Here is a 16,139-nt window from a genome sequence, read left to right as displayed (position 1 = left end):
GTAATGTCATAAACTGTGAGAACCCTGAAAAGTCCTAAGTTTCAGCAAGTCAGAGGTATAGACCAAGCATGTCTATTTTATCAAGTTCCTCAGATCATACCAACCATGGCTTACATCACCGTACATCAAAAATTTCTCATCTTTAAATCCTGTAACTGTGAAACAAAACAAAACACATGTACACCTTCTTTTCTATTGTAAACTCCTTATATCTTTGCTCTATTCAGTTCCTAACTAAACAGGCTGTCATGATCATGTCAAGTTGCTCATGCTTCTCAGCATCCTCCATCCAACATCATCCTCCATCCAACATCATTCTCCTGAACTGTATCTGTTCTCCCTCCATTTTCATGCAAGTCTGATAAGACCTTTCAACAACAAACACTATGATTTTGACATTTAACTCAAGTCGTCTTGACAATTCCCATTCCAACACTGTAACTTATATGAATACTAAACCGTGAAACCATGTTGGTGACTAAACTCATTTTGCCCCTCTGAGCCATTTGGCAATCATTTTATTACATTTTTAACTTAGCTAATCAAATTTGGCATCATGGCTTTTCTAAAAATTTAACTTCTCTTGAAGGACCCTATCTCACCAAAAGCCCCTCAATCTCAGGTGACTTCACTCCTTTGGTAAAAGTTAACACCCTTGATTTTTGTACTCATTTAAAAAAATCTTTATCTTTATTCATCCTATTATTTTGTGTTGACTCTCTGAAGAAGTAGCAGAAAAAGATACAAAAGAGAAAAAATTGTCTCTACCATAGAATCTGTTCGGTCTATTAGATATACTATCATGTTATTAGTAAAATCATTAGCTCTTTATATAGAAATTTAATACAGTGACCAACAAAAGCAGCTGTTCTCTGCTCCAGTAATAAGCACCTATAAATACAGATGGAAAAATTAGAGCAAAAAAACTATTAAATATTTACAAAAGAAATTAACAAAAAAGGCACAGAATTTGTGACTAAACATAATATTCTATTGAAAAATACAAAGATCTGAGCAAAGGAAAGGCTGGATGATTGTGCAAACTTGTGCTGACACAAGTGACTATTCACCCACTAGTGGAAATATAAGTAGGTCCACATGTTTTACTGTAGACAAAAATAAATTCCAAAATATTTAACACTTAAATATTTTAAGCACATAAATGTGTATGTATGTTTGTGTGTATGTATGTGTGTACATGTACATATATACTTCACATACACATCTTAACAAAACACTGAAGCTACACATCCAGTCCTGAGACCAGGAAAAAATCTTTTAAACCAAGACTGGAAACAAAAACTGTATAAGATAGTTATATCTGAGTACATAAGGATGCACTACTTATCAAGGAAATACATATCAAAGTAACAAGGAGTAAAATTACAGTCATTAAAACTGGTAAAAATTTAAAAGATCTAGAATGTCTAATTATGGCAGGAATATGGGGAAAAGTTATTCCCATATAATGTAAGTGGAAATGTGAAGAATTTTTTTTGGGAAACAACCTGGTAACTTTTAATGAAAGTAAAAATATTAGACTGGGACATAAGAATTTGACCTTTTTGTTGGGGGGGGTGTTTTAAAATGGTCACACAGTTACAATGTCATGTAGTTCAACTCATACAAATACTCTACAACCTAGAGAAATAAAAGCACAAGTTCCTAAGGATGTTTAAGAGAACTGTTTTTTAGCGACACAAAAAGGGGGGAAAAAAAGAAATAAAGTGAATGCCATTAAAAGGAGAGTACCAAAACAAGATTGTAGTACATTCATAATTGAATTACAGAGTCATTAAAAGCAATGAACTGATGGGGGAGGAAGCAAAGGAAAGGGTACACTACAAAAAGTGTAATCATATTCATGCATTTAAGCAAAAGAATATGTGTATGTGTATAAAGAAGAAAAAAATTGTTAAAATTTTGCTTTTGATTTTTATGGACTCCAAATAACTGTTACTAATCACCTCCAAATTCAACAATTCTTCACACTCCTTCATTACCCTTCATTACTTCATACCACTTGCCATTGCTAGCATTTGAGAAAAGTGAAAGTAAGTCTTTAAAACTTCCAACACTTGACTTCCTGACTCTATCTACTATCTTCTCCTATCTCTTTTACTAATATTGCTTCCTGCCCTAAGAATTTGACTTTTGAGCCTTCTGATCTTCATGCTAGTCCTCCAACCAAGGATCTCACCCACACTGAAGAATACCATCTCTCCCATTACATGCAGCTGTGTAACACACCCCTCATCCTTCCCACGCCAGACATTCCAGTGCCAGCTGACTGATGTGCAAATCTCTATGTCCCGTTGGGCACCATCCCTCAGCACTGTCCAAGGCAAGTTATGCCCTATGCTTCCAAATGTTGTTCTTCTCTTGCCCAGAACTATCACCAATTCTACCACTCACAACACTATTATCATGTTTGACTTAACTTCCGATCTCAGCTTTTACCTAAAATCTTTTAAATTCTATCTTCTATTAGCTATACAATACGATTTTCAGCCATGCCTTCCTTTTTGCAATATCTATTATCTGTATTACTACAACAGCCTCCTTGTCTCCCAGGTCTCTTCAAATTATCTTCGGATACCCAGGCATAAAATACAACCCTGACTATGCCATACATACTCATCACTACCTGTTAGCTTCCACAGTCCCTCTAAACTGTTTAGCTAGGGATTTAAGCTCTCCTTCTCTATTCTATGGTATCAAAGTATTCATTTAACTGTACAGCATCTTCCTTGAATCTACTCTCCCTCAGGTGAATATATTTGGATCATTCTAACATCTCCAAATTCTCACATTCCTGCTTTTTAGTTCTTTGTTTCAACAAGTGTTGAAATTCTTCTACCTTTTTCAAATGTCATCTCCTTATGAAGCCTATTTAAATACCAAAGTTGATGCTTTCTCCTGTCCTCCTGTACCCCAAAATATAGCGGTTTTTTTAAAAACTCTTTCCAAAACTAAGCAATAGTAAAAAGATCATTAGATTAGAAATTAGAGTGTTGACATTTTCTTTCAAATGCTACTCTTTTTAACAGTAAGACATTAAATGAAATCATTTAACTTCCCTGCACCCCAGTTTCTCATTCTAAAAAACAGAAGTAAAATCTAATCAACAAACTTCACAGATAGATAGGAAAGCATGGAAAACCAATTTATATTTTAAGTAGTAACACTTAAAATTTATTTCATCACCTTTTATTGAGCATATTTGTTTTTTCCAAACACTATCTAATTATAAGCACTTAAAAAGCAGCCTGTACTTCATATCTGAGTGCCCAACACGTACCAGCTATTCAAATATATACATATTTATAACCTTCTTAAGTCATAAAATACAGTTCTCATGCATAAGAAACATAATCAAAGTACAATTTATATAGTATCCCTTGGTCAAGTGAAACATCTATAACCTGTTTCCCCACAGATATCTTTTCAAGAAAACTACTGTCAGGTAATATTTCTATATCTCTGACTTAGTTCACCTGAAACACAATTAGTTAACTGGCAGGTGAGTAGGGACCCTATAAAATGGATGATAAACTGCTAAACAGCCAAAGAATTTCAAACACACACACACAAACACACACATATATAATATATACATAAGTGATGTAAGCTGTGACTGTGATGGTGGTCTCCTGTCAAATCCAATAAATTTATTCACCATTCACAGTTGAGCATTAGTGCTTCAGTTTACCCTAAAATTCTAAAAATGGCATCATGATTATTTCAGTGACATGAAACAACAGATTTTTTAAAAATATACAGGAGAAGCACGTTAATTTTCTTTGCTGAAAGATTTTTTTCCTCTTTTACAAAAAGCAAAATTAATGATGAACAATGTTTATAAAAAATTTTTTTAGTGGAAATGACACTAGTCCTACAGAAACCTGTAAATCATGAATTTACTAAAAGAACTTGAAAGTCCTTGAGTCACCCTTGGAAACCACAAAAGCCTATATCTTGTCAAACCAGAAAACAAGATAGCTACCTAAAACTACTAAGGTTTTATCTAAAAGACATAGGAATCAACTTTAAGACGTTCTCACTAGCCAAAAATGGGACAATTTGAGCATCGATGCAAAAAATAACTCAATAATCTAAAGCACAAATGTGTTTAAATCCATGGGTGCACAGGATAAGGCATTTTATTGCAATCATGTCATACTGCTGGCTAATATTTCTTGGCATTTTGTTATTTCACAAAAAAATTGCTCTCATATCTGGTATCACATCTGCTCTTAGATCTCATTCAACACTCTTATACATATCTAGTTGTAATTCACTTTTAAAATCTACATTTAAGATGCCATAAATCATCCCTGTTATGAATTTTAATCTTTTGTTGCTATAGTGCCTGGTAAGGTGACAGTGATTACTGATAAGAAACCTGTTACTAAGATTTTAACTCTTAAAAATAATGGTCAAATGCCAAGAAGTAGCAGCAACAAAATTAAAAAAGTCTCAAGTTATTTGGCTATATTATGGATTAAAACAGGTATGGGTTAAAAAGGAAAATGAGTATTAGGAGTGATGAACAGCAGCTGATGGGAGTAGCAAACCACTTTCTGCGTTCATCTAAAAAAGAAAAAAGAAAAAAAAAAAGCTCACCCTGTATGTGATGTTGCCGAGTTCCATAACAAACATCAGGCAGCAGGATGTACTAGAAAGAGTCCTGGACTGAGTCAGGAGACCTCTGTTCTAGCCCAAGGCCTTAGTTTCCTCATCTGTAAAATGAGGGTGCTGAATTAGATAATCTCAAAGGGCTCCTCTAGCTTCAACATTGAGGGATTCTAAACATGAATTTAGGAAGAAGCAATAAAATGTAGGATTTTTTTTAACAGTGCAGCTTAACTGTTAACACTGCAAACAGCAGGTGGAACAGGGATGAAAACAATTTTCACAAATTCTGAACTGCAAAAAGCAATTACTTTACAACTTCTGACTACTAGGAAGGTTTTTATGATATACCAGCCTTAGTAAGCAGCATTATTATCTAAACTAGACTGGTAAGGAGTGACCAAATTATGACCTAAAAGAACCTATTCACCTTTGTTTGGCCAGCCAGCCAGCCCAAATAAATCTAGAAAATAGTACAGGAAAACCTTTAGGCTAGTAATTACTTCAGTTGATAAAGTGCCTCATAACTGTTCCCGATTAACTAACTGAATAAAGAGGAAAATGATAAGAAAAATGATTAAACAATTATTTCATGTTAATATGCAATAAAACAATAATTATGCCTGTGATATCCTTCTTTGTTAATGAACATATTTTCCCTATGCATAATACTTTTTTTTCTGGTTAGCTCTCAAAATAGAACTTGACTTATTCTGACAACAAGGCTAACTGAAATAAATGACTCCCCTACCCCCTTCAGTGACACACAAAAATATAAAAAAGAAGAACATCTTTGTGTTCAAGTTTTCTATATTGAAAGAAATCAAGCTTCTATCAGTAACAAATAACAAAAAGGTTCTGATGCCTCAAAAACTGGTGGTTTTCTAACTGTAATTTCCTAAATATAGGCAAATAATTGTTTGGTCCTAGCTAATCCTCCAGGGTCCAATAAACTGAATTTTACGCTTTAAGTTCATAGATCAGCTGATGTTACACTTCGTATTAATTTATTTTTTGTTTATGGTGATGCTGTTGTTCTCACCTGGCAGACTTTTAAAAATCTAGGGATATGAGAAACAATAAGCCTACCTCTACAATCTATCAAAATAAACAAGTCTCTACAAATCTATAAAAGAATCTATCAAAAATCTACCATTTAAAAGGATGTAATCTATATCTTTTTAAGGATGTAAAGATACAATGAAACACTCAATGGAAAAAAACTTGTTTTTAAAGTTTATGCAAATTACCTAGCTACTATAAAATAACTTGGCATACACAATTCCGTTAATTATTCATTTGAACATTTCACCTTGGCAATATGGTACCTGATATGTTATTTAGAATCACTAATAAAATTTCTCTCTGGTTGGTAAAAACAAAGGCAAAAATAAAGCAGTTTTGATGGTAATGAAATTTGTTCTTGTCTATTCTTAAAATGGCTGTGATATCCATGTATCTCTCAGACAGAAAAATCTGTGAAACTAAATTTTCCTTCACATTAAATGTATTTCCCATTTTAATCTGGGTATTTTGATTTACAATCCTAATGAGCTGATTAAAATAACCTTACACTTTAATGGCAACAACAGAAATCAGGATGGAAATGCAAAGCATATTTTAGGGCACTATTTTGAGCATGAGCTGTTTTCAGCAATTTTCTCCAACTACCTTACTTCCCTCATGACTTTTTCAGAGACACAAATTAACGTTAAGCTCATTTACTAATAAAAATACTATTACTAATGTTAAGATACTGTAAGCAGTATTGTTTTTAGCCAATATCATACAGATGTAAACCAGCTCCCTCAAAAATTCAGAACTGAATGACTAAACTACTGCATTGGGTAAACTAGTCTTCTCCTTTAGGAAGGCTCTGGTACCAAGATCAGTAGTTAAAGGAGAATTTAATGTTTAAATAACTATTTGGTATGTCCCCAGAAGCCCACTGGATTGTTCCCAACTAAATTTCTATCTGTAGAACATAAACACATTTGTAATTCTTTCTACCACTTATAAAAATTAGTGAACAGCTGATTTTCTCAAAGACCAAAATGCTTCATTTAGATATCAGTAATACAGAAATCTTACAATAATACAAATGGCTAGAGCTGCGTACCACATAGCAGCACATTTGCTTTGAGAAAGTAATCACAGAAATGGTCATTCTTTTTATTATTGCAATACAACTAGAAAGGTAAAAAGACAAAAAAAAAAGTAAGTCCAAATCTGACTATTTTGGGGTCACCAGAAAATAACAAGTTATTATAGTATCAATTAATTTTATATTAATTTTTTACTTTCTAAAATACATTTAATTGCTTATTTTGTTGAAAGTTTTCATTTCAGGATTGGAGAAGAAAAACTGCCAATGAAAAGAAACTGAGATGATCAAATTAATTATTAAAAATGTCATTTCATAATTACAATTTATAATTTAATATTTCATTTTTCTCTCATCTTTACCCTTACAACTTATTCTGATATACATATATAAAAAATATATACTACACAATTCAGCCTATCAAAATATATTTCCTAAGAGTAAACTGAGGATAAAAAATGAATTAGTAGCTGAGAATGGCTATACTTAATATTTGATATTTTATAAATACATTTTAATACTTTAATAGTACTACACTTGTCTTTCAAAACTATAAAACTACAAAATTCTGAAATTATCATTTGCCTTTTAATCTATTAAACTCATTAACATGTCATTACCATATTCCTAAAATACAGATTATTTTTAAAAACAAATGCTAATCATTCAATCTCGGTAACATTTTAGCATAAAAATCCTCTTTTGAAAGAGGAATGCAACACACTAAAAAATGTGTCCTAAACCATATTTCATAAATGACAACTGGTCGATTAAAAGAATGGAAAGAGAATCTAATAATTTTCTCTAGTAGCATTTTCAAAACTTGTTCAAAATAAGCAACCCCAGGGGTTCCATCTCTCACTAATCATACTTGACTCTGAGCATGCCCTAATTATGTATCCACTCCCTCAGAATTTATGTAGTATAAATCATCTTAGTGAGGCTTTGCTATATCACTTTGAAGTAATCTAATCTTTTTGGTCTTCCCACTTTTATTGCTTATTTGTATTTCTGTATCTTTCTGCATCCTAAACAGTTCAGAGCTCAGTGGCACAGGGAGAAAAACATCACTGATAAACCCTTTAAACTATTTTCAAATTTAAAGAAATATCAATTTTTATGAAAGCCACTAAAAACAACATATTAACAGCAGGAAACTGGTTTAGAGAAATACTGCTATTAGAATTTTTTATAATGTTTTATTATAAAAATTTCAAACATTCAGAAAAATTGAAAGAATTTTAAAGAATATTCACATAGCTGCCACCAAGACTTTAAAATTAATACTTCTATTTGTTTTACCACATCTATTAATTAACCTTCATTTTTCAAGTTTTCAAAAGAAGTTACAGACATCAGTATACTTCCCCCATATCTACTTCAGATTGCCTATCATTAACTATAATATGTGGTTTTTAGTATGTGGTTTTTCTTTTAAAGAAAAAATTTACACAAAATACAAGGAAAACTTACAAGGTGTACCATTCAATGAGTTTTGACCGATGCTTATATTCAAGTAACCCAAATCCCTAACAGGACACAGGATGTTACCATCACCCTAGAAAGTTCCCACATGCCCCTTCCCACTTAATGCCTTTCCCAACACCCACGCACGCATCCATTTCTAAACCCTGTCAATTACTTTTCCCCTCAACAGTAACTAGTTCTTCCTCCCCCACCGCAATACACAATAGATAAAAATGTGCCCCTTTTTAGTAATCTTATTAATGGGATTATACATTTTGTCCTGTTTTATGTAAGGCTACATTCACTCAGCATAATGTTTCAGGTATTCAAACTGCTTCAGGTACCAATTGCTAGCTCCTTTCTATTGCTCAGTAGTATTTTGTTACACAAATGCAGCACAGTTTGTCCATCTATTCTGAACTGTTTCCAGTTTAGGGTCAGCCCCCACATTTGGCAGAGTTCCTACACAGAGTTTGGTACTCTACTTCTGTGGTTCTTTCCTTTCTGAGATTTCCTCCCTCTTTCTCCTGCTGGACTTCCTTACTCTATGGCGGCTGTTGGAGTTCTAAACTCTGTCCTCAGATTCCTCAAACCAGTTAAGATTGCGAACAAGCCAACAGGAGCCTGCCCTCAGGCAAAACACCAAACACCCAAGGCCATTCCCTTTTTTAAGAAACCACTCCAGTCCAGTTTCTACTTGTTTTTGTTTGCTCTTACAGTGTCCTCATAAGTGTTTTCACGTGCCGTCCAGAAACTATAGTCACTATTTGTGGGAAGATTCACCCAACAGGAGCCACTATTCCATTTTTTGAATCATAACTGCCACCTATTCTTAAGAACATACATATTCAAGACTGTAATTGACATACCTCCTTTTTCAAGTTTTTTTTTTTCCCTCAAGAGCTTGACTGAGCCAGTCCCTTTTAATCAAATGTACCAAATTAAACCAGGAAAAGTAGGCCGCTGGGAGCTGGATCCTATAATGCTGTGTATGAACCAATACAAGTCCCAAGCTGATCCCAAGATGTGTATGCAGCACACACCCAAACAGGCAAAGGTTCTGAGAACTGAAGATGTGAGTCACTGTCAGGGCCCCACGCTAACCTTGGGGCTGCGCATGAGCAGACCCAGAGCAGCAGAGCAAAGGCTCTCAACACTGAACTCACAGTGGAACCACTGCCCATGCCACAGAGAGACAGAACTTTCATTCAGAGTCTAACCACGCTAACTGCCTGCTTTAACTAAATAAAATAAAAATTTTTTAATTAAAAAAAAATCAACATTCTCCTGAGAGGATACAATAAAAAATTACTCAGCATATAGAGAATCAAGAAAATCTTGAATAATTCTCAAAGAAAAAGACAATAACAGATGCCAATCTCAACGTAACCCAGATGTGAGAATTATCAAACAAAGATGTTAAAGCAGCTATTTCATCCATCCTCCATGACGTAAAGGTACACACTTGAAATGACAGGAAAGACAGAAGTTCTCAGAAGTAGAAAGTATAAAAACCTTATGAATGAAAAATCTAGGGAAAAAATGATTTGACAACAAAGTGTAGACAAAGAAGAGTATATACTGAATAAATGATCTTCCTAAATAAGTGATTAACATCAATCGATGAGAGTAAAAATCTAATGTTAATAAAAGAAAGTTTTCCTGACAGTTGGTATCTTTAGCGCTTAACTGTAATGGGCGTTAAAAAAAAAACCTTAGAGATCTCTAGCCAAGATGTTTGAATTCTTTTTTCTATCTCTTCCTAAGGTACTATGAAAGCACTCATGACTCACCCCTGAAGAATACTGAAATTCCATACAATCTGGATGACACAGAATGTAAAAGAATGCTGGACTGTTAAGTGAGGAGGTCTGGAGCTGAACTCTGACAAAGTAGGTGATGTGGCACCACTTCTCTAGGCCTTAGGTCCTCATGTGAACAATGAATAATGGCAACTATTCAGCTTTGTAATATAGTTCCATGATCTAATTTTAGGAACTCTCCGAGGGTCATTCCAGTTTCCCCAGATCAAAGTTCTTCACTGCTCTAATTACTTGTTTCTGGCAGTCAGGGAGAATCTTTAGGTCAGGGAGCTGTGACCAGCAAGGTATAGAACAATACTGCCAACAGAAATGCAATGCAAGCCACAGTGCCAATGCTAGTCAAGTAGTTAATTTTGATTTTCTAGTAGCCACATGACAAATTTAAAAAGGGGGCAATTGATTCTAATAATGTATTTTTATTTAACTCAATATATCTAAATATTATCATTCCTTGAAATCGGTATAAAATTGAGATTTTACTTTTTTAAGTTGTCTTTAAAATCCACCATGCATTTTATATATATATAGCACATTTCAGTTATAACTACTCATATTTCAGGTGCTCAACAGCTACATATCATTAGTGGCCACAACACTACCCACTGCAGGTATAGAGGAGGGAGGAGGAAGGCAAGGTAAGGGGAGGCAATGGCAAGGCAATAACGAAAAGGCCCAGGGTATGAACTATCTGCCTTTCATAGATGTACACACGAAACTGTACGCCAGTGACAGGTGGTGACAGTTAGGAGACCTGCCCTGCTACAGGCAGAAGGACGAATCAGAGAAAGTCTGAATTTCAAATAAATTTCCACCTCTACGACAGGTAAAAACTACAATGAAAGAGGGGAAAAAAAGCTAGACTTACGTATTATTTCAAAATAAATGCATTATTAACAAGTATTTACTTTTATAAAAAGCCACTGTCTATTCTATCCTATCCACAATTAGGGGGAGAAAGTGTGTAAGGAATATATTAAAGGACTTTATAAAGCAAACAATGTTCAATTCAGATGATTTGCTGTGACTTATTTAGATTCCAAAATTTTAGCCAAAATATAAAATCCCTCCTTTGAGTGAAAACAGCAAAAAGCTTAAGTAAATTTATCATACCACAACCTCTAGATATTTTTTAATGGATATAATTTCTTTTTGTTTCTTAATGGACTCTATAACAATTCTATTCCTTCGTTTTTCCTCATGTAAAATAAAGGGCAAGAACTGCTGCTCCCTGTGAGAACCCAGGCTCCGACCCCAGTTCCATCATGCCACAGTTCCTATCTTTCCCACATTAGCAGTACAGACACAGTCTCAGAAGACGGAACAGAACTGTGGAAACAAGCCTTGGTTCAGACTTCAGACACTACAATATATTATCTAGGTGATTATAAACAGGAATGATGGCTCCTCATCTATAAAACAGAGATATTAACAGCCTCACAGAGTGACAGAGACATTTAAATAAGATACCTACTCTCTATTTCAGAACATTCAATCATTTTTTCATTTTTGGTCTGATTTTACTTACTTTTCCATTTATCAAAAATCATTAAAAACTAGTCAAAATGTCTTTTGGTATCTCCTACACATTTAAAATATTTCTATGTAATCTAAACTCACAAACCCTTATGCTCTAAATCATTTTTTTAAAATATCAGATTAAAATGGACTAATAATGACCCCATCAAACATTTGACTGGAAATGAATGTCAGATGCTTCTTTACATAGAGAGAGTATATGTTGAAGGAAGAAAATCAGCATCTTTACTTAAAAAAATTCTCTGTACAAGAGGAAAACAGTAATCACAGAGTGGGAGAAAAAAATACGCATTATGAAGGAACTCTGTTCCAATGAATCAGGAGAAAAATCAAAAGATACGACTAAAATTAACTGGCTTACAGAAAAGAACATGAAGGAACAGTATCTGTTAAATCTGGAAATTCCTGTCTTTTACATACCAACCTTCAGTATGTTTGTTTCTCTTTGGAGCAAAAAATTAAAAACTGAGTTAAAAAAAAGCATTATTATCCACTAGAAAGATGATGGATCGATGAAAGAAAGGAAGGAAAAAAGGGGTGGGGGGGAAGAGACTCCAAATGGCTTCAATACACACATGAAATACACAATGGTTTCAATTTTCATATTTGGCTATATGGCTAATATTAGACCAGGTAGCCCAAACCTAAACATGTCAGAACCTATTAAGACTGAATTTAACATAATATGGACAGTTTGAGAAGTTGGAGAAACTTAAAAATAAAGCCAGATAATAATCAATGACAGGACACATTTTGTTTTAACATTATACCCTTCTTATGTGGGGGTATAAGCCCCTGTTCTCACTCCATTCAGGGTTCCTTGAGACAAAAAGAGAGCTATGTTTTACTTCTGGTTGCATGGCGCCTATACTAAGAACTTGTAAAACAGACTACAAAATTATTTGAAGCATGAAGATCAATTTTTATATAGTAACAGCAACTCACCATAACAAGTTCTACTATTACATTTAATCTAAAGATTAAACCTATATAAGAATCCAAACTTGATTTGCCTTCAAAATGATACCACAATCAGTCAGATTCCATTTTAGACAGTTATATCAGCCTAACATTCCATAACAAACATCCAATGGTAAAGATACATGCATTCAGTTAAATGCAGCTCCACTGTGTATGTACTCTGCTCTTGAGTTTATCAAGTGTTTTGTTTATAACAGAAGATAAATCATACATTTTCAAAGAGATACTTGCTCAGACATATGCAAAGGCATAGACCCCTTTGGAAGAAATTCAGCCTGTAGCTATTTTCAGCTCCATCCATTAAAGGAAAAAAATCCTAAGGACTAAGAGAGTTTTTCAATGTTAACCCTCTTACTATTGAGTTGAAAATTAGTTCTCCAGAGGCATAAATTCTCAACCAAAATAAATACTTTACACAATTCTATCTATATGGCTATGCCATTTATTCTTCCCATTTAGTAATACCACTTCAAAACTCACAGGATAGTGAAAGACAGATGATAAATAATGACAATGAACTTTTCTACAGTGAACAGGACAAATTAATTTATACAAGACATGCTTGAGAAGTGGAGAGCAAAAGGGAGCAGATCACTCCTCCTCAATATACACCAACACTGCTTCTTGGGAGCTACCTTTTGGTAGGGTTACAGCTCTAGGGTCTTATTCTTAGTCTAGCAAGCCATAATTTTCTTTTATCAGTTCTCTTGGGATAATCAAGTTCTAGGAGAACAGATGTTAACAAAATCAATTTATGAATGAGAACAATGATTTACTAATTTACACTAAGAAATGTAGTTGTCAGTAAACCAGAATATTCATCGATGCAACAGAGGCTGACAATGCCCAGCCCACATCCTCTGATGTCTCAATTTTCCTTAAGAATTAGGCCACTTCTTACTGCAACAGGGTCATCTCTGGCCACAGTTAGGGCAGTAGTATTAAGGAGCTGATGTCTTGCCCTTCCTAAAGCGTATCTCCACCCATAAGGAATGGAGTTAGTGGACAAATTACCCCAGCTTTCTTGCCCCTGGAGTGGAACAACCGAGAGGCATGCTCTGTACTGGCTCCCGAAAGTCCCCACATGATATGAGTCCCAACTGTCTAAACAGTAACCTACTCTTTAAGGCATCCTATACTGGCCTCCTTATTTTCCTTTTCTTATTTCCCCACAGGAACTTCCTAGGCTCACCTTTCAAATAAAAATATTATAATCAAGGGTCTGATTCCATGGGAATCAAGCCTGAGACAACTGGTCAGCATAGTTCTATCCTTAGTAGGAAAATCTTGTTAAATTTAGAAGTTGTGGGACAACTGTAGAATTAGAACAAGAGAAAACAGGAGGCGTAAAAGGACTGGTCAACAAAGTTGATAGGCACAGAAAAAGATACAAATGAGAACTATAGCGAGATACCAGTTCTCACCTATCAGATTAAATATATATATATCCCAAAAGTTCTGATATACACTGTTTGCCAAGTGGGAAAACAGGTACCTTCAGACATCGCTGGAAGAAATATAACATGACATAATGCCCACAGAAGAGAATTTTGGCAAACTGCCTCAAAATTGCATGTGTATTTATGCTGACATCTAAAACTTCCATTCTTGAAACAGCTATGCTACATCTATGTAATGGACTACTATGCAGCTATTAAAAAGAATGAGAACCAGCACCATCCACTACTATAAGGTGACCTTCAAAATGTTCAGTATTTATTGTATATACATAGGTTTGCTTGTATTTTTTAAAATAGCAATCTAGTTAAACTTGGTTACCTATAAAAGAAGAAATGAAGAATATATACTGCTTTGAAGTAATATCAGTTTTATATATAATTATAAAACAAGATTAAATCAAGATATTTTAATCCTATATATTAAAAATGAACAAATGGACCTGATTCTATACCACTGGTAGAAAAATCTGTATTACTGGTAAATAAAGGAAAGAATCAAGAATTTGGTATGTCTTTCCTGTGCAAATTGTGCCAAAGAGTAACCAAGTACCTGGTGAGGGAAGTTTCTCTTTATAGAAATATTACAGATAGTAAGTTACGAAAGATGACCTAGCCAAATCATTATTAATGGTCACCTAATATCACAAACAGAGACAAGCATATATTATATGCCCCTTCATGGAATTACTTAGCACCACCTACAAAATATTCTGCCACTCTAACCACCCCCCATAAAATAATGCAAAAAATCTGGATCAGATAAGCTTTTAAATCTAACCATCAGTTAACAAAAAATTCAAGGGAAAGAGAGGCATTTTACAATAAGGATGCAATTAATATAGAATGAAGAAGCCTTACAAGACAAATTAAAGGGGAAAAATATAATAAAGAAGTAAAAGCATAAGCTTGAACATAGCAACCAATTGTAATGTATGGATTTTGTTGTCAACTTGTAAAACCTCAAACTAAATGGACATATGGTAATATTAAGAAATTACTGTCATTACCTCATATCCATTATTAGAAGGCCCACTATACAAAAAACAAAACAAAAAACCCCAAAGCCAAACCAAACACCTCACACCACCACCACCACACACACACACACACACACACACACAGTCAAAAACCCTCACAGAAAATAACAACTATTGGCAAGAATGTAGATAAATCAGAACCCTGTCTGTGCACCACTGCTGGGAATGTAAAATGATGCAGCCCTGCAAAGGAAACGGTACAGAGATTCCTCGACAAAGTACAACTAGAACTATCGTATGACCCAGTAATCTCACTTCTGGTTATTTATTCAAAAGAACTGAAAGCAGGATTTCGAAGAGGTATAGGCACACCCGTGTTTATTGCAGCATTATTCATAATAGCCAAAGATGGCAGCAACCCAAAAGTTCACTGATAAATGAATAAAGAAGTTATGGTATATACATATACAATGGAAAACTATTCAGCCTTTAAAAAGTAGAAAATCCTGTCATAAGCTACAACACAGATGAACCTAGAGAACATTACTCTAAGTGAAATAAGCCAATCACAAAAGACAGATAATGTATGACTGCCCTTATATAAGTCATCTAAAGAAGCCGAACTCATGAAAACAAAAAGTCGTCATTTCCAGTGACTGAGGAGAGGGAGAAATGGGAGATTTTCATTCAAAGGAGTATAGCTTCAGTTTTGCAAGATTAAAAAGTTCTAAAGATCTGCTGTACAAAAACATAAACATATTTAGTACTACACTCTAGTGTACTCACCGCACATTTTAAAATGGTTAAGATGGTAAATTTTACGTAATGTATTCCTACTGTAATTTTTAGTTTATTTAAATTCCTTTTCAAATAAAGAAGTATTTAAAGTGTGATAATGGTATTACTGTACATATTTTAAAATAATCCATATCTTCTAAAGTTACATACTGAAATATTTATGAATGTACTCATGTGATATATTTATTGTCTCCAGAATAACTGGGGGGAGCACAATAATATGGGGACAAAGTGGTTAAATGAAACAAAATTGGTGATGATTGCAGCTCAATGAGTTCATTATGCCATTCTCTCTACCTTAGCGTGTTGTTTAAAGTTTTTCACAATAAAAAGTTAAAATAACAATATACATCTAGGT

General features: G+C 34.1%; 1 protein-coding gene across 7 annotated transcripts in view; it reads right to left on the bottom strand.

Annotated features, from left to right (window-relative positions):
• Window positions 1-16,139, bottom strand: part of TBL1XR1 (TBL1X receptor 1) — a 155,674-nt gene that overhangs the window by 61,036 nt on the left and 78,499 nt on the right. For 3 of the 7 annotated variants that reach the window (XM_032484031.1, XM_032484032.1, XM_032484040.1), the window contains one exon: window positions 4,627-4,742. The exons of the other annotated variants lie outside the window; for them this stretch is intronic. The gene's annotated coding sequence lies outside the window, so the exon portion shown is untranslated. The remainder of the gene's footprint in view (window positions 1-4,626; window positions 4,743-16,139) is intronic. 7 annotated transcript variants of the gene reach the window in all.

This window comes from Camelus ferus, chromosome 1 (assembly GCF_009834535.1).
Source record: "Camelus ferus isolate YT-003-E chromosome 1, BCGSAC_Cfer_1.0, whole genome shotgun sequence".
Lineage (NCBI taxonomy): Eukaryota > Metazoa > Chordata > Mammalia > Artiodactyla > Camelidae > Camelus > Camelus ferus.
This window is presented reverse-complemented; position numbering and strand designations above follow the sequence as displayed.